Source organism: Tamandua tetradactyla, chromosome 24, assembly GCF_023851605.1.
Source record: "Tamandua tetradactyla isolate mTamTet1 chromosome 24, mTamTet1.pri, whole genome shotgun sequence".
In the NCBI taxonomy this organism is placed as follows: Eukaryota; Metazoa; Chordata; class Mammalia; order Pilosa; family Myrmecophagidae; genus Tamandua; species Tamandua tetradactyla.
The window spans coordinates 10,302,445-10,324,433 of record NC_135350.1 but is presented as its reverse complement, the minus strand read 5'-3'; the positions used below and the strand labels follow the sequence as shown (position 1 = coordinate 10,324,433).

The 21,989-nt window shown below is 36.9% G+C and overlaps 1 long non-coding RNA gene across 5 annotated transcripts in view; it reads right to left on the bottom strand.

Annotated features, from left to right (window-relative positions):
* Positions 1-453: 453 nt before the first annotated feature.
* The window catches only part of LOC143668031 (uncharacterized), a 42,051-nt gene continuing 20,515 nt past the window's right edge, over positions 454-21,989 (bottom strand). Inside the window, exons 3-6 of one of the 5 annotated variants that reach the window (XR_013168252.1) lie at positions 2,705-2,762; positions 2,277-2,424; positions 1,162-1,378; positions 454-919 (exon numbers count right to left, since the gene is read on the bottom strand). This is a non-coding gene — a long non-coding RNA (uncharacterized LOC143668031). The remainder of the gene's footprint in view (positions 920-1,161; positions 1,379-2,276; positions 2,425-2,704; positions 2,763-21,989) is intronic. The other 4 variants (XR_013168249.1, XR_013168250.1, XR_013168253.1 and 1 more) reach the window with 4 other exon arrangements.

Genomic DNA, 21,989 nt, shown 5'->3' with positions numbered 1-21,989 from the left:
AAAAACTGCAAGTTCCTAATCTGTGGTAAAAAGAATCCTCAGCACAAGAAGCAGAAAATATTCACACTTCTTACAAAGCTCTAGAGAGCTTCTTCAGCTCTCCCAGGGCCCTGTGTCAGGAAATAGTCCTTCTAAGTGTAATTTTTAAAGACACCTGCATTTTAGAGTTTGTTGCTATGCCCTCTGAAAGGCCCTTCAACCCTAATCCTTGGAGTTGTAATGAGCTGTCTCACTTCTCACCCAGTTTTGATAGTGAAATACACACCTGCTTCGCAATATGAAGACTTGTGATTTTCCTTCGGTAAGCCTGAGAGGGGTAGCTGGCCCTTTGAAATGATCTCATGTAATATAAGCTGATGACTCTCAAGATTTTTTAATTTCAATGAGGGATGGGTGTCTGTATCTCATTTAAATTAACACAGAAATTAAAGAACAAAATTGCAACACCCAGGCTATAATACAAACAAGAATTTAATGTGATACTCAGTTCAAGAACATGCTGTTTACAACAAAAATATTGACACTAATCAATTGTTTAATACTTTTTCCCTTTGATACAAAAATTCAATCACCCTCCCAGCTTCCCCCAAATACTACCTTCCATTAAGCCCTGTCTCTTCTGTTCTAAAGACCAGGAAGCAGTGATTGTTGGTATTTTCAGGGGCCTGAGATTAGAATCAACTGGGCACCCCCTCCCTCAATCACAGAAAAGGCCTCTCTCTCCTCTCTCAGAAGAGAGCTTGGATTGGGAGAAGATGAGACTCCCTCATTCTAGGTCTTGACCACTGTAGGAAACAAGTGGTAGAGCTGACTCCAGTGCTGTCTTTAAACCTTGATCTGCCTCCAGTCTGGCAGCTAGATCTGGTGCCAGGGAACTCTAGTTCATGGGCTGGTTGTTGGCCTGGCTCTGGAGCTGGTGCTGGAAGAGAAGAAAAGTTCACCTACATGACTGCCACTCCATTGCCTTTTCAAAGACACAAAATATACTGCTGCCTTTCAGAAGACCAAGTCCAGACACTCTACCTAGGAATCCTCCCAGACTGCAGCCCACCAGATGAGTGGTCTCAGGTTGCTCTTTCTTTGCTCCTGGTCCAACATCAGCCTCTGGAGGCTCTTCCCTTTGTCCTGCCCCCTCACACCCTCCCAAATCTCTCCCATCACCTGCTCAAGACACCAACCGCCAGTCTTGCTCATCCTTTGGTCCTCTCTGAATGGACTTGACCTGCTCGTGCTGGGTAAGGAGAAGCTGGGCAACCTGCTCCAGCTCTGAGCCAGGCTGGTTGAGCCATCTCTATAGGCCACTAGCACATTGAGGCAGGGAAAGTCTGGAAGCTGAAGGAAATCCTCTGAGAATTCGTACAGACTGGAAGAGATGGCCCTGGGGATAGTCAGGGGAAAAAGTTAGAGGCATGACCTTTCCCTCTGATCTGCCTTCCCACAGCACTCCTGCAGGGCTTGAACCCCTCTGTTCAAGCCTAACCTTCAGAAGAGCAGCTCCATACCAGTCCCCGCACCACACTCTGGGTGTCCTGGAAATAGCAGTTTTTGATGACTGCACTGAGAACTAGCAAAGAGTCCTTGATAGTAAGCTTGATAGTGATCTCCCAATCACTAGACTTACTAACTCTGTCTGACAGATTTTCCTCTGTCTTTCTTGGCCCCTTTCCCCCAGGAATGCCAACTCTATGGGAGCAAGGAGGGGCTCTGTCTGCTCTGTTCATTGCACTGTGCTCCACAAATATCTCATGGATATGGGGACAAACAGAGTCTGTCTTGATGCCTGTCTTTTGTGGATTTTGGACTCTGCATTCCCATGGTCATGTAAGGCACTTTCATAAATTTTATATTTGCGAGTGTTCCCTGTTGATTCTGTTTCTCTAGAGAACCCTAACTAATACAAGTCCAAAATCCACAGGGCAGGCTGTGAAGCTGACAACTCTGATGAAGGGTCTGGACAAACTCCACAGGAGAGGCTCACTGACCAAAGCAGAAAGAGAATCTCTTCTGAATCCTCCTTAAAAGCCTTCCAGTAATTAGATTAAGCATCACTCATTGCAGAAGACACTCCCCTTGGCTGATTACAAATGCATTCAGCTGTGGATGCAGCCAATGTGATTATGATTTAATTCTATGAAATCTCCTCATAGCAACAGACAGGCCAGCACTTGCCCAACCAGACAAACGGACACCACCACCTGACCAAGTTGACATATTAACCTGACCATGACACATGGCAAGGTGGTGTATGTGATTCTGTCATCCAGGTCTTCACCAGCCTCCTCAGTAGAGCTCTGCAAAGACAGTCCCCAGCAGCCAGGCCAAGAAACATCAGTACCCTGCCTGGCCATTGCCAAAAGTGGATGACCCCATGTGATGTTCTCATCCCCAGATTATGACAGAACCCTGTCTGCACAGACCTCCACCCTGTGAGGAAAGAAGAACATGGCTGTGTATTAACATTTGGGCAGATCATCACTGTCCCAGCAGTCCCTTTTTTGGCCAGCCAGCCATGATCTGAGTGTCAATGCTATAGACCCAAGCAGGAGACCATCCACTCAAAAACCTGCTCCTGCCCAGAGCCTGTCAACCCCTCACACTCATCCAAACCCACACATACTGGGAATGGGAATTTATGTGAAGCAACACAGACAGGATCACAAGATTCCCATGCTTTTTATTCCCCTGCCCTGTGCCATCCTGTTACCTTTGGGTGTCTCCTGCTAAATGGCCAGAATCTTCTGGGGTGAAGTTTTAGCCAGCGCCTGAAGGATTGAAAAAGGCTCTCACTTTTGGTTTTCCTTAGCTGAATGTCTTGGGAAATAGGCAAACAAGAAGACATTTTGTTCTCTTGAACATCTCTGCTCAAGTGAGCTGGGTAGGGGGCTGTCTCTAGAATATGGGTGCTTGGTTACAAAGGTTCCAAGTTAGGTCACTTCCTGGGGTCTCTTTACCTGGGGTCTCCCTCTCCTTGGGTAAAACCTAACCTAAAGTCCCTAATTTGGGGCTGCTGATTCTTTACCCTCCTCTCTCAAGTAATGTATTTAACTCTACATTTACACCAACTTAGTCCTTTGTGCAGGCTGTGGGAAGGCCAGGGAAATGCAAAGACCCCAATGTGGGTAGATAGAGCTGGGCTCACACCAGGCTCTTCTACCAGTTCTGTGACCCTGGAAAAGTCATTGTGTCTCTTGGGCCTCCCCAATCTCCCCACATGAACCACGATGATCATTCTAGCATGCACTTCCTAGGGACTTAAGCACATGTATATGCAAGAGTCTCTAAAACTTGTGGGATGGTGACACCATTACCTAATACATGAACTTAGAGATAGAAGATATTAAAAGAAGGAATGGGAAGCAGCAGGGAGTTCAACTCAAAGCAGAGCTGGTGTCTGGTGATGTGATCTTGGGAAAGTAACTTCCCTTCTTGGCTTCATTTCCCCATCTACAACATGATGGCCTGGAAATTAGATGTTAATCAGATACTGTCACCCTCTGGTTTAAAACCCTTCAATGGCTGCCCATTATATTTAGAGTCAGATTAACTGTTAATCAGATACTGTCACCCTCTGGTTTAAAACCCTTCAATGGCTGCCCATTATATTTAGAGTCAGATTAAGTACCTCATTTTTTTGTGTGTGGTAGATAACTTCTAAGTGACTTCCAAGGGTCTCTGCCTCCTGATATACCCATCCTTGTGAAATCTCCTTCACTTGGGTATGAACTAGAATTAGTGACTGCCCTCTAATCAATAGAATATGGTCAAAGAGATGACATATCACTTCCAAGATTTATAAATATAACATCTGTAAAAAAGTTATTCCTAGATATTTGAATCTTTCAGTTGCTACTATAAATGCAACTTTTTTCTTGATTTCCTCCTGAACTGGCTCTTACTAGTATATAGAAACTACTGATTTTCACATATTGATCTTGTATCCCACCACTTTGCTAATCTTGTTTGCTGGTTTAAGATATTCATGGTTGATTTTTTAGGACTTTACATATATATATAGGATCATGTCATATGCAAACAGTGAGAGCTTTTCATCTTCCTTTCCAATGTGGATACCTGCTATTTCTTTTGCTGCGTAATTGCTCTCGCTAGAACTTCCATCACAAAGTTAAATAATAGTGGTGACAGTGAGCATCCTTCTCTTGTTCCAGATCTTAGTGGCATGCTTTCAGTCTTTGACCATTGAGTATGATTTAAGCTGTGGGTTATTCATATATGCCCTTTATTATGATGAAGAAGTTTTCTTCTATTCATATTTTTCAAAATGTTTTCATCAAGAAAGAATGCTAGATTTGGTCAAATGCCTTTTCTGCATCAAATGAGATGATCATGTGGATTTCCCCCTTCTATTTGTTAATGTGTCATATTACGGTAATTTATTTTCTTGTGTTGAATCACCCTTACATACCTGGGATAAAACCCACTTGATCATGGAATGTAATTATTTTAATAAGCTATTGGATTCTATTTGCAAGTATTTGGCTGAGGAGTTTTGCATTTATATTCATAATTGAAATTACTCTGTAATTTTCTTTGCTAGTATTATCTTTATCTGGCTTTGGTATTCAGGCGGCATTGGCCTGAATGAGTTAGGTAGTGTTCCCTCCTGTTCAATTGATTGGAAGAGTGTGAACAGAATAGGTATTAATTCTTCTTGGAATGTTTGGTAGAATTCATCAGTGAAGTCATCTGGACCTGGGCTTTTTTTTTTTTTTTTTTTCTTTGCTGGGAGGCTTTTGATGTCTGGTTCAATCTCTTTACTTGTATTAGTTTATTGAAATCTTACATTTCTTCTGGAATCAGTGTAGGTTATTTGTGTATTTCTAGGAATTTGTCCATTTCATCTAAGTTGTCTAATTTGTTGGCATACAGTTGTTCATAGTATCCTCTTATGATTGTTTTTATTTTTATGGGGTTAGCAATAATGTCCCTCCTCTCATTTCTGATTTTATTTATTTGCATATTCTCTATTTCCCTTTGTCAGTCTAGCTAAGGTTTTTCAATTTTATTGATCTTCTGAAGAACCAACTTTTAGTTTTGTTAATTCTCTGTATTTTCAGTTCTCAATTTCATGTATTTATGTGCTCTAATCTTTGTTTGTTCTTTCCTTCTGCTTGCTTTGGGATTAGTTTGCTGGGTTTTTTGTTTTTCTAGCTTTTTCCAGTTCTTTGATTTTAGCTCTTCTCTTTAATGTGGGCATTTTGGCCTATAAACTTGCCTCTCAGCACTACCATCACTGCATCCCAAGTTTTTGTATGTTGTGGCCTCACTTTCATTTGTCTCGAGATATTTACTGATTTCCCTTATAATTCCTCTTTGACCCACTGACTGGATATTTTTATTAAATTCCATATATTTGTGGATTTTCCAGTTCTCTGCCTATTATTGAAATCCATCTTCATTCCATTATGGTCAGAGAAAGTGCTTTGTGTAATTTCAATCTTTTAAATTTACCGAGACTTGTTTTGTAACCACAATGTGGCTTATCCTGGAGAATGATCCATAAACACTTGAGAAGAATGTATATCCTGCCGTTTTGGGGTGCAATGTTCTGCATATGTCTGTTAGGTCTAGTTCATTTATCATATTATTTATGTTCTCTGTTTCTTTATTGATTTTCTGTCTAGATGTTCTGTCTATTAATGAAAGTGATATATTGAAAACTTCAACTATTATTATAGAGGCATCTATTTCTTCCTTTAATTTCACCAGTGTTTTCCCAGTGTATTTTAGGGCACCCTGGTTAGGGGCATAAATATTTATGTTTGTTACTTCTTCTTGGTAGATTGCCCCCTTTTATTCGTATATAGTGTTCTTCTTTGTCTTTTTTTGCATTTAAAGTCCATTTTGTCTGATACTAGTTTGGGTACCACAATTCTTTTTTTTGGTTACTGTTTGGGTGGAATATCTTTTTCCAGCTTTTCACTCTCAACCTATTCATGTCTTGGTCTAAGGCATGTATCTTGTGAAGAGCAGATAGTTGGATCATGCTTTTTAATCCAGTCTGCCAATCTGTGTCTTTTGATTGGGGAGTTTAATTCATTAACATTCAATTTTATTACTGTAAAGGGAGTGCTTGCTTCAGCCATTTTATCTTTTAGTTTTTATATGTCATATCTTTTTTGTGCCACTCATTTTATCCTTTTTACATACTCTTACTGATAGTAATAATTTGTTCAACCTAATCCAAGGCACTATTTCCCAACTTTTATTTCAACCTGCAGGACTCCCTGCAAGTATCTGCAAGAATTTCTTGTAAGGCAGATCTCTTGCTGACAAACTTTGCCAGCTTCTATCTGTGAATATTTTAAGCTCTCCTTCATTTTGAAGGATAATTTTTTCTGGACAAGGAATTTTGACTGGCAGTTTTCTCTTTCAGTACTTTAAATATGTCATGCCACTTCCTTCTTGCCTCCATGGTTTCTGGTGAGAAATCAGCATTAGTCTTATTGTGGATCCATTGTATGTGATGAATCATTTTTCTCTTGCTGCTTCCTGAATTCTCTATCTTTGCATTTCACATGCTGATTAGTATGTGTCTCAGAGTAGGTCTGTTAGGATTTATTTTGTTTGAAGGATGTTGGAATTTTTGGACATGTGTATTTATGTCTTTCATAAAGGTTGGGAAATCTTCAGCCATTATTGCCTCAAATATTCTTTGTGCCCCTTTCCCTTCATTTCTCCTTCTAGGAGACCCATGACAATTAAACTTTTGTGCTTCTGCTGCCACTTAAATCCTTGAGATATTGCTAAATTTTTAAAAATTATTTTCTCTATCTTTTCTTCTCTTGTAAGATTTTTTTTTGTATGCTGTATAGTGGGGTCACATTTCATTGTTTTTCAATGTGAGTATCCCATTATTGCAGAACAATTTGTTGAATTTTGTTTGTTGGTTTTTGTTGGTTTCTTTGTTTCAGAAGTGTATGGGCTGGGAATCAATGCTTGTAAGATTTTGATAGTCCTGCTTTCCAGTTTGTTTTTCTTTCTTCTGCCTGTTCAAATATTCTGTGCATGCCTCTAATATATTTTAAATGTCTTCTATTCTGCCTCTCATACTCAAAATTTCTTTTACATTTCTTTTTAAACTTTCAACATCTTCTTTATGATCACCTACTGTCCTCTTAATATCGTTTGTCTCTTTTGCCATATTTTCCTTCATCTCCTTGCATTTACTTAGGAGATTTATTTGAACATCTTTGATTCATTGTTCCAAATCCCGTGTCTCCTCTGAAGTTTTAATTTTTCCCTTGACTGAGCCATATATTTTAATTTCTTAGCATGGAATTTTTTTTTATGATGTCTAGGCATCTGATTATCTTGATGAGTTTATTCTGAGGGTCAATTTCTCTCTAATGCCTGGGGTCTTATTTTTTATTGGCTCTTTTTTAAAAATTATAGATGTTTAGAGTAGTCCATTGTTAAATGATCAGGTTTTTTCAGTTTTTCTTTATCAGATTCCTGCCCTGGATATGTGGTACAATATAATTTTTTGTTTGTTTTTGGCATGGGCAGGCTCCAGGAATTGAACCTGGGTCTCCAGTATGGCAGGCAATAATTCTGCCACTGAGCCGCCATTGCACCACCTTAATATAATTTTTAAAATTGCATTTTCATGCAGTTGTTTCACCTCCAGGAGAATGCTTCATTTCCTTTGTTTTCTCTGTGGGAGTAGTGATCTGTTCTATTTGTTCTGTATTGTCTCTATTGTTTTTTACACTCCTTTCATTGTCTCTAGCTATTTTTTAAAAACTTTTTTAATAATTAAAAAAATTAACAAACAAAACATTTAGATATCATTCCATTCTACATATACAATCAGTAATTCTTAATATCATCACATAGTTGCATATTTAGTACATTTGCATCGATTTAGAAAAAGAAATAAAAGGACAACAGAAAAAGAAATAAAATCATAATAGAGAAAAAAAAAAGACTATACATACCATACCCCTTACCCCTCACTTTCATTTACCACTATTTCAAACTGAATTTATTTTAACATTTGTTCCCCCTATTATTTATTTTTATTCCATATGTTCTACTCTTCTGTTGATATAGTAGCTAAAAGGAGCATCAGACATAAGGTTTTCACATTCACAGAGTCTCATTGTGAAAGTTATATCATTGTTCAATCATCATCAAGAAACATGGCTACTGGAACACAGCTCTACATTTTCAGGCAATTCCCTCCAGCCTCTCCACTACATCTTGAACGACAAGGCGATATCTACTTAATGCGTAAGAATAACCTCCAGGATAACCTCTCGACTCCGTTTGGAATCTCTCAGCCATTGACACTTTGTCTCATTTTACTCTTCCCCCTTTTGGTCGAGAAGGTTCTCTCAATCCCTTGATGTTAATTCTCAGTTCATTCTAGGGTTTTTCTCAGTCCCTTGATGCTGAGTCTCAGCTCATTCCAGGATCTCTGTCCCACGTTGCCAGGAAGGTCCACACCCTTGGGAGTCATGTCCCACGCAGAGAAGGGAAGGGTGGTGTCTCCATGTGGATGGAGACACATTTCCCCCAATCCAGCTTAACAACCACTGTTGATTCGGTTACATCTCCAGGGAGATGATCTAATTACAGATTCAAACATACAATATTGAATAGGGATTATTCTACCTTTACGAAATGGGATTTAAAATATGACTTTTCTAGGGAACATGCATCCTTTCAAACCAGCACAATCTTTCATGACCTAGTCTTAGAAATTATAATTACTTCTACTATATTCCATTCATTAAAAGTGATTATGGTACTTTGAAAATTATTGCCTTTTTATTTCTTTGCTTTGTATATATATATATATATTATACTATATAATAAAAAAAGTTTTAAAAAAAGTGGTTATGGATAGTGTTCATGGTAGCACAGCATTGTGATGGCAACACCACTGAATTGTATTGTTCAAAAAGAAGAATTGTCTCAAGGACAAAGAAACCTTGAGGAGGAGTTAATGATGGCAATCTAACCTCAGGAAAAAAAACAGAGATTAAGAGAAATGATAAAAAGAACTTTTATGGTTTTATGTTTAACTCACTCTAAGCTGATATTCCTTGCAGCTGAATCTAAAACCTAAAACATAATTTGTGGAAGAGTCTTTTAAAAAAAAATCATTAAAATAAGCACATTCCCAATCTTTGGAATCCAAAATCTAAGATAAATCAGGTTATACATGTGACAAGACCTAAAACTATATATATATACTAAATAATCTAAAATTAAATACCGAAATCCAATCGCTGTCTTTTAGATATGTGGTCACTTGTGTCTTTTGGTGTAGTAAAGATAGATTGAATGAGGGAGGTGAAGAGAGTGGTATTATTCAGAAGAACAGGTGAAAGAATTTGGGCATTAAGAAAGCTAAGAACAAAAGAAAAGCAGGAAAATCTACAAAATCGGTGGAAGAAGGAAGGAGCAAGATTATTTTTAAAAAGTGATAATTCAATCCATTCAAAAAGAAAAAAGGCCCAATAAATGTGCTATTTTGCATTATGCCTGTAGGTGGCACTCCTGCTAAATACACAATGGGAATGTTGCTGGGTATCTGCTATGCTCATCTAGGTGATCCTCAAAACTGAACTCAGGCTCTCACTTGAAAAAAAAAGGCAAACTTGTACTTCAGCCACTTCTCACTAAAATATGAAGAAATGAATTTTTCAAAATGACTTTTATTCCAAGAAAAAAGTAAAACAAATATCTTCCAGGGGTTATAACATAAACAAAATAACAAAAATGTAGGTATGTTTCCAATATAACAATTCTTGGCTACTTATTGGAGTTATGTTTTATTTTGCTTTGTTTTGTTGGGTTTTTAAAAGTTTTTAATTGTCAAACTTATTGGTGTACTGTAGGCCAGATCATGAAAGGCGAGCACTGGATGAATGGGACACAGCATTATACTAATTATAGAAACAATTTTAAACATACATGAAGACTGCTGTATATTTTTTTCACGGATATGTATATCTCTCAAGTATCAGAAGGTTGTTTTGGGAGGCAAATTTTAAACTCAGTGTTTAAAACTCATATACAGAACTCTGTGTTTATACAGAGGGGGTATGAATTTGGGGAAAGAAGATGATAGGAGAAAAATAATAAAGAAAAACACAAAAGGGAGCCTTGTATAAATCAGTGCTGTTAGTGAGTCATTAACTCAAGAGAATTAACTCAGTTCTATGCATCTGTCCTGGTACTTAAAGACTATTAGTATCTATGACAGGCTTGTTATGACAGGGAAAAATTCAAAGTAAATGTTCAACAATGGGGAAATAAATTATGAATTAACAACTAAATGGGATATTATGCTATGCAATCATTATAAACAATTGTAACTGATATGCCTCAGGCTTCACTGAATTTTAACTTCAAAATGAGAAATTTTATGTTGTATATATGTTACCACAATGGAATTAAAAAAAAAAACTTAGACCAGTACAATGCAGAAAATTACCTAAAAGTAAACTGTGGGCTTTAATAATCATAATAATATTGGCTCATCAATTGTAACAAATGTACCACACTAATGCAAAATGTTAATAATAAGGAAAACTGTGGGGAGGTGAGTACATGGGAATTCTTTACTTTCTGCATGAAGATCATGCATCCCTTTATACATCTAACTACTATGGGATTTGTCCCCGATGTCTTCAATATCAGACGGTAGCCTCAATCATAACTACATCAAAGTTTTGAAGTGTCCCTTAGCTGAATTGTATCCCATTTCTCTGGATATCATAATTTGTTTATCAGCTGATGGACATTTGGGGTATTTATAGTTTCTACTTGTTATGAAGAAAACGACTCTAAAAATTTGTGCACATGTCTGTGTGAAACATATGTTTTCATTTCTCTTGAGTGAAAACCTATAAGTGGGTTACCAGATCATGTGGTTAATATATGCTTAACTTTACAAGAAACTACCGATTTTTTCCAAAGTGACTGTATCGTTTTACAGTACCATGGGCAACGTGTGGGAGTTCCTGCTGCCCTGCACCTCTATCAGCTCTTACTAGTAAAGTCATTTTAATTTCAGCTATCGTAGTAGATAGCACTGTGAAATTAACTTCCATTTCTCTAATGATTAATCAAGCTGATAATCTTTCTGTGTACACTTTTACCACCATATATCTTCTTTGATGAAGTGTGCTTGAATTTTCGCCCATTTTTTAAAGATTGGTGAAATAAGTTATTTTTCTTTGTATTTTTGAGTCATAAGTAAGTGTTCTTTATGTTTTGTATACAAGTCCTTTATCTAACATGCATTTTTCAAATATTTTCTTCCATCCTGAGACTTTTCATTTTCTTAATCTTTTCTTTTGAAGAGCAGAAGTCCTTAATTTTTATAAAGTGAATATATCAATCTTTTTATTTTGTGGTACAAACTTCTGTGTCCTATTTAAGAAATCTTGCCCTAACCCAGAGTCGCAAAGATGTTTTCCTTTCATGGTTGCAGAATAGACTTGCATTTAAGCCTATGGTTCAGGGTGCACATGTTGTAAGTTAATGGTCAATATTCTTTTTTTTTTAACTTTGACATGTAGCTGTACAATTGTTCCAGCAATATTTGTTGAAAAAATGATCCATTGATTTACATTTTTCATTGGTCCAAATGTATTTCTATGTTTCTGGAACATCTATTCTGTTCCATCATCTATCATTATGCCACTAAATACTGTCATAGATACTGTACTTTTATAGCAAATCTTTTATAGTAAATAGATGAGTGCTAGAACTTTGTTGTTCTTTTTCAAGAGTGCTTTGGCTATTCTAGATCCCTCGTATTTCCATAAAAACTTTAGAATCAACTTTTCCATTTCTACTAAAATCTTGCGGTGAATTTGATTGGATTAGTATTGGGTCTGTAGATCAGTTTTGGAAAGGACACTATCGCAACAATAGGTCTTCCAATCCAAAAGCAAAGTACATCTCTCCACATATTTAATTCTTCAATTTTTCTCAGCAATGTTTTATAGTTTTCATTGTACAGGTTTTATATCCATTTTGTCAGACTTATCACTAGTTATTTATCTTTTCTGATACTATTAGTAAAGAATATTTTTATATCAATTTCCATTTGTTTGTTGTATATACAAATACAACTGATTTTTATATATTGGCCTTATATCCTATAATTCCACAATCTAGCAATAGTAGATATTTTGTAGATTCATTGGGGTTTTCTGTTTAGATGATCATGTCATCTTTGAACAAAAACATGGAGTGTCTATTGCTGATCTGCATACCTATTATTTCTTGTTCTTGTCTTATCGTGCTGGCTAGGACTTCCCATTTTATAGAAGTGGTGACAGCAAATATCCTTACCTGGTTCTTGATCTTATGTAGAAAGTATCCAGTCATTCATTATTAAGTATGACAATTGCTGTATTTCATAGACTCCCTTTATCAGGTTGATAAAGTTCCCTTCTATTCCTAGTTTGCTGAGAATCTTTATCATGTGTGGATGTTAAATTTTGTCAAATGATTTTTCTGCATCTATCAAAAGGATTAAATGGACTTTCCTTTTTAGTCTGTTGATCCAGGAAATTAAACTGATTGACTATTGAATGATAAACAAAGCTTGGATTCCTAGATAATCTAGCTTGGTTATGGGGTATTATCATTTTTACATAGTACTGTGTTTGATTAATTAATATTTTGCTGAGAATGTTTGCATCTATGTTTATGAGGTATATTGGTCTTAAATTGTCTTTTCTTAAAATGAATGCTAGTCTCAAAAAATGAGTTGGGAAGGATTCCCTTTTCTTCTATTTTCCAAAAAAAAAAGTTTAAGAATTGGTATTCTATCCTACTTAATGTTGAGAGAATTCACCAATGAAGTCATCTGAGCCTGGAGTTTTCTTTGTAAGAAGGTTTTTAACTACAACTTCAATTCATTTAATAGATATAGAATTATTGGGGTTATTTAATTGAACTTTGGCTGTTTGTGTGTTTTTAGGAATCTGTTCACTTCATTTAAGTTATCAAATTTATTGGAACAAAATTGTTCACAATATTCACTTATTTTTCTCTTAATGTCTATAAGATCTGTAGTGATACCCTTTACTCCATTTCAGGTATTTATAATTCGTTTGTCTTTTCTATTTTTTTAACTTCTTTTATTGTATAATATAACATATATACATAGCAAAGAAAGAAAAAAGCAATGGTTTTCAAAGCACTCTTCAACAAGTAGTTACAGGACAGATCCCAGAGTTTGCTGTGGGCTACCATACGATCCTCTCATATTTTTCCTTCTTAGCTGCTCCAAAATATAGGAGGTTAGAGGTTTTAAATATTTTTTATCATCACAATTGAATTTTTTCCTTCTTTTATTGTGAACAATGACATATATACAAAAAAGCTATAAATTTCCAAGCACAGCACCACAGTTAGTTGTAGAACAGATTTCAGAATTTGGCATGGGTTACAATTCCACAATTTTAGGGTTTTACTTCTAGCTACTCTAACATACTGGCAAGTAAAATAAATGTCAATTTAATGATTTAGCAAGCATATTCTCTTGTTAAACCCTACCTGCTCTGTATAACTCCACCATCACCTTTGATCTTTCTATCCCACTCTTTAGGAGAGTTCTAGTTTGCTAGCTGCTGGGATGCAATATATCAGTAGTGGGATGGCTTTTAAAAAGATGAACTTAATTGGTTGCTAATTTACAGTTCTAAGGTTAAGAAAAAGTCCCAATTAAAGCAAGTCTATTAAAGTTTCCAAATTAAGGCACCAACAAGAGGTTACTTTCACTCAAGAAAGACCAATGAAGTTCAGGGTTTCTCTCTCAACTGGAAAGGTACCTGACAAACATGGAAATGTCTTCTAGGTTCCTTTCCAGGCCTCTTGCTCCATGAAGCTCCCACAAGGAGGATTCTCCTTCATCTCCAAAGGTTGCTGGCTGGTAGACTCTGTAGTTCGCATGTCTCTGCTGCCCTCATCATTTTTATGACTCTGCTCTGTTGCTTTCCTGCCATTTTGAAGCTTTCTACAAAATGCTGCTCTTTTAAAGGATTCCAGTAAAGTAATAATAACCCACCCAGAATGGGTGGAGTCATAGCTCCCTCTACTCAAAAGTTCATACCCACAACTGGGTGAGTCACATCTCCATGGAGATAAACTAATCAAGTTTCCAATGTACATTATTGAATAGGGATTAAAAGAAACCATTGTTTCAACAAGATTGATTCGACTTAAAATATGGCTTTTCTAGGGTACATAAATCCTTTCAAACCAGCACAAGGGGTATTTGGGCTATGGTCATTCTAACTTTTTCATGTTGGAAGGGGCTGCCAATAATATGGGGCAGGGAAATGGAACTAGCTGATGTTCTGGAGAGGCTGGGCTCTCTAGGTTTCAGGACTTATCTGGCCCAGGGACCCATCTGGAGCTTACAAGTTTCTGGAAAGTTAACCTGGTGCATGGAACCTTTATAGAATCTTATATATTGCCTTAGGTGTTCTTTAGGATTGGCTGGAATGGTTTTGGTTGGGGTTTGGCCAAGTCATGATAGGTAGCAATGTCTAACTGAAGCTTGCATAAGACTGACCTTCAGTGTAGCCTCTCTACTCTATTTGAACTCTCTCAGCCACTGACAGCTTGTTTGTATACTTCTTTTCCTCCTTTTGGTCAGGAAGGCACTGTTGATCCTCTGATGCCAGGGACAGGCTCATCCTTGGGGGTCATCTCCCATGCTGCCAGGGAGAGTTTTATCCTTGGACTTAATGTCGTACATGTAGGCAGGAGGGCAATGGGTTCACTTGCAGAGTAGATTTAGAGAAAGAAAGGCCATATCTGTGTTCTCTGGAGATGATTCTTAGGTATACCTATAGGTATACTAGACTTCTCCACTACATGCACAATCATCGCAAGAGCAAGCCTCAAGATCAAGGGCTTGGATTTTGATGTGGGTGTCCCTAATATTTGGGGTAGTAACCAGGGTTTCCCCAGTGATAAAGTTTAATAGTTCCGTATTTTTTCTCCCATCCCTCAAAGGACTTTGCCATTAGTTTTTATTATCTGCTTAATATACTCTAGGATGTATCCAGGAATTACATTAAGCTATACAGGATGAAGGCTCCCATTCTTATTTTAGGCCCCTGTGCTTGGATTGTTCAAATGATCTATCCAGAGAGATTGAGTTAGATTATGTGCTACAGAAAAGCTAGGTTCTGGACATTATAAAACTTTCTTCCTTTGGTCTCAAAGAGTAGGTGAAATTCTAAAACATAGGTAATGTCTTCCTTACCCCTGTATTCTGAATTACCTTAATCCTGACCAGGTAATCAGCTTCATTCTTATCTCTAAATACCAGGTTGTACATATATAAAACAGCTCCTCAAAAAAACTGAAGGTGACTGGAAAAGGTGATCTTTGCTCTCTGCAGCTATGTACTCAGCTAAAGTTTGGGAGTTCTGTTAATAAGAAGGGAAAACAGATCTGGGGACAAGTATCAGTCTTTATCACCAAAGGTACATGTAATTATTACTACAATTTTACACAGCAGGAAAGTGAAACTTATACATGATAACTAACTTGTCCATGGTCTTAAAAAAAAGGATGATTTTTACACGAAAGTTTAATTAGTTGACATTTTAAAAACATTAAACTACAAAGAAAAATTAGTGGCAACAACAACAAAAAAGCATATATAGTATGGTATAGTACTCGAGCGTCTTCTAAAGCTGTCTTGGGATTTTTTACTCTGCTAAACCACTTACCACTCAAAATTTCCCTTCTAGCTCCCCAAATTTTGTTGCAACTTCATTTCTCCTATTCTTTTTGCCCTTGGAAGTTTCTGCCATTAAGAAAAAAATCTGGGGTCTTTCCCACACTGCTGGCCCTGCAGCTCCAGGAGGGGAGGAGTGGTTGAGACACAACCTCCCAGTCACCTGGTAGCATCTGTTGGATCAGCTGTGTGAGCCACCGGGCCTGCTGTGCACCTGGCACACCGGCCAAGCTCCCTTCCATGCCCTCCAGTTAGCCCCAGAGGGTCTGGCCCTGCCTAGACGGTGACCCTGCCTGACGCACAGACTGGACCAGACCCCACACCTCTGCCATGGCCCAGAGATATGGGCCCAATCAGTTGGGCATCCCCACTGCTAACTTTCCTGAAAAAGTGGTCAATAATCTTCCAGATGATATATCCACTGGCATTTATTGTGGTTGGGCCAGTGTTTGTAACTGAGAAATCAGGATTTAAAGAATGATTTTAATTATCGAATCATTATATAAATGTTCCTTTTGCTTTTTGAAATTTTGTAATGGACGAGGGAGAGCCCCTGGGAGCCCTGAACTGTAATTAAGCTGTTTGGACATCTGGAAGGATTGTAAAAGGCCTTATCTTTCGTCTGGTGCCTGTGTGGCTGTGAGAACTGGAATGCCCTTTATCCGGTTATTTTCCTATAGGTCTCAAGGCTAAGGAAAACAGTAACTGACTAGCTTCAGTCCCTTAGATTTGTATATCATACCCACTGAGCTCTGCCACTGAAAGATAGATAGCTCTGTCCTCTTATGTGAAACTATGCTAACAAGGTTGTCTTTTTAGCTCTGCTAGGCTCTGCCATCGAAGGATAGAGAGCTCCTTTCAACTTATGTTAACCTTAACAATGTTTTCTTTTCTGCTTTGAACTTACTATTTTTTTTTTAACATAGGCAGGCATGCTCATGGGAGGTGATAATTCTACCACTGAGCCACCATCATACCAACCTGAATTTACTATTAACACTATTTTCTTGTCTGCTTTCAATTTACTGTCCAAAATGACCTTATCTCCCCTTGCTAGAATCCTCTAAGCTCAGAGAGACAGATTATTGGGCCATTAGGCTGTCTGTCCTCCTGCTACATGTGTACTAATAAACTCTTTTTCTCTTTGAAACCCCAGTGTCTCAGAGATTGGTTACTGAGTGCATCAGGCAGAAGAATCCACAGCCTTTGTCTGGTAACATGTTGGAAGTGTAGATGTGCATATGATGGAGGTGAGTACAGTATGGAACCCATGGAAACTCACATCATGCATACTTCAGAGGACTTCTATGCGGAAATGCTCAATGTAAACCATTGTTGACTACCTCTTGACTAGAAAAGAACTTTGATACTTTAGAATCACTTATTTCAGCAATTCAAGGTGATACTGAGATAGCTAAGAAATGACTAAATTTATCTGAACATTTGAAACTTAAAAAAGACTACTTCTTCCAGGTTCCTAAAAGCAAAATAATGAATGGCCACTGCTGAAAAATCTTTTTATTTATTCACTGTTTTCTAGTATTTCACTGCTCATAACTAGTCTCATGTTGGCTATATTTAAAAAAATCAATCATTTTCCCATGGCTGTGAATTAAACAGTACAATGTAATTATTATATTTATGCTTCAGCTGTTAAATTAAACCCATCATGCCATAGTAATAAAAAGATTTCATTTAAACATCACGATTCTTTTTTATGTAGTATGTTGATTAATAGCTCTTTCAAAGCTTTCTAAACTGTACCACATAGAAAGGTTCTAAGTTTCTTATAATGGAAACAAAATGGATATTTTGCAGGTGAAAGGCATATAATTAGTTTGAGATGAGGTATGCTTCTTAAAACACCAGTACCTTTGTAGTGTTTGTATAGGTACTTGTGTAGCTAAACAGAGCAAGCTTATAAAATGCATTAAACAGAAGTTTGGTAGTCTATCATAAACCTCAGAGGAAAAATCCAGGCTTTGTATTTTTGATAATTGTGCATTGATGTTTTTTATATTAATTTAGTTTATTATAAACATGAAGACATGAAATTTCATTTCAATAATTCTTCATGAGGTGAAATCATTGTACTCTGTTTCATTTTTACATAGATCTGCTTCAATTCTAAATGATCTTGACTTCCTCCTTCCACCATTTTTTTGTTTGTATTTTAAGTGAAAGAAAGATGAGTATTTTTCAAATTTATAGTTCTTATTTTTGTGGTTAGAGCAAAGGAACTTTTCTCCTTTTTCAGAAGAGATGTTCTACATTTGTCTTGATTGGTTCTTGTTTCCTTTAAAATGATCATCTGTGTTGAGTTTTTCACATTTATTTAGCTTACAACTATACACTTATAGGAGATTGAATCTACCTTTACTAATCCATCCTTTCACTATATGAACAGTGATGGCTACAGATATCTGCATTGCACTTTTAGAAAAAAAAATGTCTTTAGGTTTCTTCAAGATATAATTGAACATATTGCAGTTCATTCACATGTACCAGTTTCTTAAAGAACATAAAATTCTTGGGACTTCCCTCCCTGAAAATATTTGAGCACCAATTCAATTATGAAAGAGCTTGAAAGTTTTTATTTTTCATGTAATTATGTGCCTAAAAAGATCTAAACTCTGTAGTTGTATATGTTCAATGTTAGAATAAAGAATGCCTTAGCTTGGGGGAAAAGAAACAAATAAAAGTTAAATAATCGTCATCTCATACAACTTCCTTCTAGCTAACTATGTGACTTTTGGCTATTTGAGTCTTTTTGTTTATGTAGGTAGAAATTTGAAATTGATATTTGGGAAATTAAGGTTACAGACTGTGTTGGGCCTTTTTCACTTTAGGACTGGATTTGCTGGAAAGGAGGGGGCAGTATATAGAAGGTAATTTTAAAGATGAAAAACAACTCATTATAAATCAGTTTCCCATAATCTGCATAAATGAATTCAAATAAAGTATATAGAAAAAACATCCAAAAATCACATTACTGGGAAACATGGATAAATTCAACTGGTTGTATTTTACTTTATGGTGTATAACTTTGTGGGAAATAGCAGTATGGACATTTTTCATTTCTTTTTTTTTTTTTTTTTACATTTTTAATGGTGAAATACAACATATAAAAATCAAAGCACATTTTAACAAGTAGTTATAGAACAGATTTCAAAATTTGGTATGGGTTACAGTTCTATAATTTCAGGTTCATTTTTCTTTTCTTATAAAAAATACTTAGAAAATGTATTTAATGTTAGAAATAAAATATTTAAACAAAAACAAAGAAAATATCCATAGACATTTTTCAGACATGCAAGATCTCAAAAAAACTTGCTTCCTATGAACCCTTTCTCAAGAAGATGCTGTAGGATATTCTCTGTCCAAACAGGGAATAAACCAAGAAAACAAAGATACTGGAAACAAGGGATCCAACATAATTGAGAGAAAAGATCATCAAGATGATAGCAAAGTATAATAACAGGATAATAACTGCAGCACAGACCTAGAGGGAAAGTTGTCCAAACTGTAGCAGGGCTCTAAGACAGCTCAAAGAGAAAGGTGAATTTGAGAGTTACATTAAGTATTGGAATATAAGAAGAGATTTATAATTCTGGTAGAGAATTTCATTCCTTCATTCACAAATATTTATTAAGCACTGTTTTAGTTTTTTAGGCCACACCAAGCAGGTTTCATGAAATGAATTGGCCTTAAACATGGGAATTTATTAGCTTTATAGTTGTGAGGCTGTGAAAACATCCAAATCAAGGCACCATCAAGGCAATGCTATCTTCCCAAAGACTGGTTGCTGGTGATTCTTGGCTCCTCTGCCACATGGCAAGGCACATGGCAGCATCTCCTGGTCTCCTCCTTCCGTTCTGGGTTCAACTGCCTGCTTGCTGTGGCTTTCTCTCTCTCATTCCGGAATTCATCCTGTTTATAAAGGACTCCAGTAATGGATGAAGACCCAACCTGATGGAGGTGGGCACACCTTAACTGAAGTAACTTCATCAAAAGGTCTTACTTAACAATGAATTCACATCCACAAGAATGGATTAAATTTAAGAACACGTTTTTCTGAGAAACATACAGCTTCAAACCACTACAAACACTTATGTAGCTGGGTGGGGTTTGAGATAGGCTAGGGAGACAGCAGGGAATCAGTGATAGGCACATGGAAAACTTACCTCCAAAAATTAGCCATTACTAGCCCCAGCGTAAATAAAACATATGTAAGAGAGAAAAAAAAAAATCATGGCTTAGTTGGGAATAGCAGTTATATGGTCATAATCATGTAAACATTAAACTTTGATCTATCAAAATTTATGAAATACTTAAATTAAGAAGAAGGAGTAGGGAACACATGTTGGGGGGAAGGATAGAAATCAAATACTCATCTTCAATAAGAGGGCAATAAATAAAATGAGAAGAAAAATAAATAGCAGTACAGCATATTATTTAAAAATATGAGGTCAAAAAAAAAAGAAAAAAGAAGGAATTGAAAGCAGTTTCCTCTTGAGGTCAAATTGGTAATGGGGAGAGGAAGAACAGGAGATTGCTGCTTTGAAATAATAATGCTCATAGAATTATTTTAACTTTTTAAACCATATTCAAATGTAACTGTTAAATTTTAAACTTAATTATCAACCATTATCTTAGTTTGTCAGACTAGCAATCTTTGCTACAATCTTTGGGGTCTATGGCTTGCATTCTTGCTGCATATCGCTTGGCAATTTTTCTCCCCACTTGTATCTGCTCTTCCAGTTTTCTCCTGACTTCTGGCTTCTTCCCATGGCATCTTTCTGACTTCCGGATCCCTGTTTCCTCTGGCTGCCTGGGTCCAAACTCAAGGCCTCCAGGAACATAGATTGATTCAATTTGGCCACACCTTAACTAAAATAATTAACTAATAATAACAACTTGAAAGTCCCTATTTACAAATGGGCTAATAGCCACAATTTGTGATACAGATTAAGAACATGCCTCTTGTGGTGGTATGTGATTCAATCTACTACAAGCACCAAACAAAAAGACGTTGGGTACTATCTCTAGGAGATGAAAAACAAGGCTTGTGTCACCCCAGAGAACCTCTTTTGTTGCTCAGATGTGGTGTCTCTCTCTAAGCCAACTCAGCAGGTGAACTCACTGCCCTCCTCCCTACATGGGACATGACTCCCAAGACTCTAAATCTCACTGGGTAACATGGGACCTGACTCCCAAGGATGAACATGGTCCTGGCATCATGGGATCAAGAAGGGCTTTTTGATCAAAAGGGGGAAGAGAAATGAAATAAGCTTCAGTGGCTGACAGATTTCAAATAGAGTCAAGATGTCATTCTGGATGTTATTCTTATGCAGTACATAGATATCCCTTTTCAGTTTTTGGTGTATTCGAATAGCAAGAGGAAATACCTGATACTGTTGAACTGTAATCCAGTAGCCTTGATTCTTGAAGATTGTATAACTATATAGCTTATAAGGTGTAACTGTTCAATTGTGAAAACTTTGTGGCTGACACTCCTTTTATCCAGTGTAAGGACAGACAGTAAGCAAATAAAGTCAAAAAATAAATAGCAGGTGGTATGGGAAGTTTTGGGCGTTCATTTTTACTTTTTATTTCTAATCTTATTTTTACTTTTTAAAGGAATGAGAATGTTCAAAAGTCAATTGTGAGAATGAATGCACAGCTATATGATGATATTGTAAATCACTGATTATACAGTTTGGATGAGTATATGGTATGTGAATACATAATATATCTCAAGAAAATTGCATTTAAAAACGCGGAAAGAAAACAAGGCTCAGAGGATAGATAAAATCACACTGCAAATCTAGTAAAGGAAACACGGCCCTACTGGTGGTGCTGGGAGCTGAGCTGACAAACATGCACCGCCACAACCAACAAGGGACACTGGACCACATCTCTGAAATGGTTACTACTACTACCTTGGGAGAAAAGGAAGTGCCTGCATGATCTCAGCTTCTTTGCATTGTAGCTTCCAATCTAAGGCTGGGGTAGATGTGTTTGATTAACAGAGCCTGAGCCATGTGCCCACACTTTAGCCATTGAGGAGATTTGTCAACCATGTATTTGGCATTTTCAGCTTCCAAAGCGAGAGACAGATTCTTCCTTACAAATTAGATGCTTCTCCAAACATACAAAGGAGCCTTGAATAGAACATGGAGTAGACAAAAAAAACAGAATGGCAAATGTCCACCTCTATCAGTCATAGTTCAGAGAA